The sequence below is a fragment of the Budorcas taxicolor genome, chromosome 1, assembly GCF_023091745.1.
Source record: "Budorcas taxicolor isolate Tak-1 chromosome 1, Takin1.1, whole genome shotgun sequence".
In the NCBI taxonomy this organism is placed as follows: domain Eukaryota; kingdom Metazoa; phylum Chordata; class Mammalia; order Artiodactyla; family Bovidae; genus Budorcas; species Budorcas taxicolor.
In genome coordinates, this window is record NC_068910.1 from 201,457,331 (window position 1) to 201,461,325 (window position 3,995).

Below are 3,995 nucleotides of genomic sequence, written 5' to 3' on the forward strand. Positions count from 1 at the left end.
ATGAAACTCCCCAGACTGACTCTCAGGGGGTTTGGGGAACTTTGGGTACCACCTATGGGACCAGAAGGCAGCACTGGAAAGTTAACTGAGAACTTTTCCTCTGTTGAATCATTTCTTGTCATGAAATATTGCTTGAGTCACAGGGGCTACATTAGGGTATTTTCATGCTAGCACTGGAAACCTTAACTTCTTCCTTGTACCTCTGTTCTCTGGGACTCAGGTCCAACTAGGATAGGCTGAGGTGCAGCTTATCTTCCACTGTCTCCTCTGTTCCTTCTGACCTCAGGTGGCTTTAACCTGCCATGGCCTGAAGCAAGATTTCAGTTCCTGGCCAGAGGCTGATGTTGGGTCACAGCAGTGAGAGTGTGGAATCCTAGCCACTAACCTGCCAGGGACCAGTGGCCAGTGACAAGGCCCTGGACCATCAGCTTTGTGGAAATGAATTTCCACAAAGAAACAGAATGTGGTGAAGAAAGTAAAGTGTTTATTAGGAGGAAAAAGAGTATGTGTGAATAGATATACACAGGCAAATTCAGAGAAAGAGTCGCACCCTCCTGGTGATTTAAATCACTTACATAGGGCATATTTTCTGGGCTTCCTTTGGTCAATCATCTTGCTTTGCCTGGTTCTGAGTCTGTGTTTGATTCATTTTAGGGCCCTTCCATGTGTGCATATGCATCTTTTAACCAAAATGGATTCTAGCTAAGGGGGTAAATTGACTTCACTACCTTTCCTCCCTTTTGGAAAACCTCCAAGGAGCTTTTCTGTGCATGTACAGTTGGGAAAGCCTCCTTGACCTCGAGAATGAGAAACAACATGGTCTCTTATCTGGACAGGGCTCAGCTTCTCCTCCCTCTTGCTGTTGTCTTCATACTGGAGTATCTGTCCACAGGGCACAAACTCCAGCTGCTCAGCTTGGGGCCCATCTAATCTCTTGCCTCATTTCCATCATGCCTGAGATTGGAAAGGGAGAACTTTGGGCTTCCTGCTTCCGCTATGCTTTATCTTCTTTCTACCTAAGGGCAGCAAGCCTTGTGGTGAGCCATCAGACTTGCAGAGTTGTCTCCTTGTGGTGGAAAGAATGCTGTGGTCCATGGACCTGCTGTGGGAGTTGGTGATGGACAGAGAAGCCTGGCACGCTGCAGTCCATGGTGTCGCAGACTCAGACCTGACTGAGTGACTGAACTGATGGACCTGCAGCAGCATCACTGGAAGCTTATTAAAATGCACACCCAACTTAGACCTACTAGCTAAGATTCTGCATTTTTAACAAGATTCTCAGGTAACTTATGTGCACATTAAGGTTTGAGAAGCACAGGTATGTAATAATCACTAAACTTCTCAAGGGAAATAAATGTTTCTTATATGGAGAGTTCAGTATAAGGAAATGCAGAAGAGAAAGCTATTTAATCAAATTAAAATCTTATCTCTTATAGATTTTTAAAAAAGAAAAGAAAATCACAAAAGATGAAATGAGTAAAGCAGTTAAGTGGATGACAATATAATTTGTTATACTTGAATTTTTCTTTTATAAGCTTACTCTATTGCTATACAGTTTGTAAGTAAAAAGCAGATTTACTTGATTTTTGTCACTATATTCGTGCTTCATAAAGTGAGTTTTGCCGAAGTGCTTTAAAAAGGTGGGCTTCATCAACCAGTTTGGCAAATGCTACAAACCATATGGGGGCTTCCCAGGTGGTTCACTGGTAAAGAATTCACCTGCAGTGCAGGAAACACAGCTTCAATCTTGAATCGGGAGGATCCCCTGGAGAAGTAAATGGCAACCCACTCCAGTGTTCCTGCCTGGGATGTCCCATGGACAGAGCAGCCTGGCAAGCTACTGACCATGGGGTTGCAAGAGTCGGATAAAACTTAGGGACTAAACAATATACTTAAATACTTAGTGACTAGTAACATGAAATGACATTCTTCTTGGAGACTTCCAATAAACATTATGACTATAAAGGTGCTGCCAAGTCCTGTTGAGAAATCCCTCTGACCTTATCTAATGAATTTCTAAAACATGGTTGTCCATGGAACTCTGTTTCATGTAATATCCATGAGCAAACCACAAATCTGTGTTCTCTTGACCATGGTTTAGACTTTTCTAATCTAAAACAAACCCTTCATATTAAATATAAAGTGGTTGATAAATCTAATTTGCAGTGTCCCTAAGCTCCACCAGGTGCACCATAGAAGGTCCAGACTGAGCCAGATGCTCTTTTACTCACCAGCAGGGTCATGGGCCAGAATCTACAGGACTCTCTTTGCAGTGCCTCTATACTCTCTGTCCTAAACCCAACTGCTATGCTCCAGACACCTCCTTTTGTATTCAGTCCTTATTTTCTGCCTTTCTAATTCAGTTGATACTGTGTATTGTCTACTTGCTCCTCAATTCAGTTTTTCCTCAGATGCTATACCCCTTAGATCTTCCTGAAACCAAAAATGAAGCAGATGATAAAGAAGCTGACATTGCCTTCTCACAGCCCAGTTCAGACTCTGGGCCAGATTCCTTTGCTGCTGAGGAGGAGAGATAGACAATTACTGAAGTAAACGTACTCCAAAGAGTCAGCACTGATCACTTGACCATAAACAACAAGAGTAAAACAATTGGCTTTGCAAACCCAAAAGGAGGATACATAATCTGCAAAGAATTTCTGTCATTCCTTTGAAAACTTTTGAAAAATTTTCAAATTCTGTGTGAGGATAGTCTTGCAGTTTCAGATTCTTGATAATGCTGCATAGATACAGGATATGTGTATTTTGAAACCACGGGGTCTCTGAGAACCTCTCCTCGTTTTCTCTTGTGCACTGTCTTGAATATCAAGTCTAGTTCTGTGTCATGCATCTAATCAACTGCATGTGGACTAGCATGAAGTTGTCTTCCATGGAATTAATTTTGGTAGATGAGAGTCAGAAAAGAGTCCTGTGCTCAAAACAAAGTTGGAAACTTCTGGGATGATACTTGAAATGCTGGTGGGGCGAGAGTGGGATGGAAGGAACTCCAGAAAGCTAATGGAGTGTTGGAAGTAGTAGAATTAGACATCCTTGCTCAAGCTGTAGCCTCATAGTTGGTGTCCCTTGACTAGGGTTTGGCCATGTGTCTTGCTTTGACCAATAGGATGTTAGCCGATCTAATGTGAACAGAAGCTTGAAGTAAGCTTGTGCAAGAGTGTCCCCTGGGCAGCTGCTGCTCCTTCAGTCTGGGTCCCAGTGTGGGTATTCCAGAGGTGGCCTGAGCCCAGAGCCACGTCAGTCAATCTTCAGCCTGAAGCAGAGGTGCCCAACTGAGCCCAGTCTTTTGCTGACCAAGGTTATTGTCAACCTGCAGACCAAACCAAAGCCCAGATTTACTAACCAAGTTATTGTCAACCTGCAGACCAAACCAAAGCCCAGATTTACTAACCAAGTTATTGTCAACCTGCAGACCAAACCAAAGCCCAGATTTACTAACCAAGTTATTGTCAACCTGCAGACTTGTGAGTGTCAGAATAACTGCTTTCTGTAAGACAGAGTGTTGGGGGTTATTTGTTATGCAGCACTATTGTGGCAATAGCTTCCTGATAACCTGGATTAAACAAAGTTAAACAGATTTCTCAATTGCATTTTCTCAGAGACCCTAATCTTTATGCATAGCAAGATGCTCATAGAATGAGTGGCATTTCCCAGTGAATCTTTATTTTTCATAACAATTTATGATACCAAGGCAGGTAGAAATCAGAACTGTCCTCTAGGGGAAGGGTAATTAAACCTCCCCTTGTCTACACTCTAGTGCAACACACACAAAGAAATCTGGTCCCCTAAGAAGGGTCCCTAATATGATGGGTAACAGATACATAGTTATTGGGTCAAGCTTTAGGTACAATAGTTTTGGGTATGCAGAGTGCAAAGGAGAAATTTTTGAGATTGCTCCATGCGTTACCTTTGGGTATACTGCTGCTAATATATCTATAGCAAATATTTATGCTTTGAGAGATGGATACAAAATAAAACAT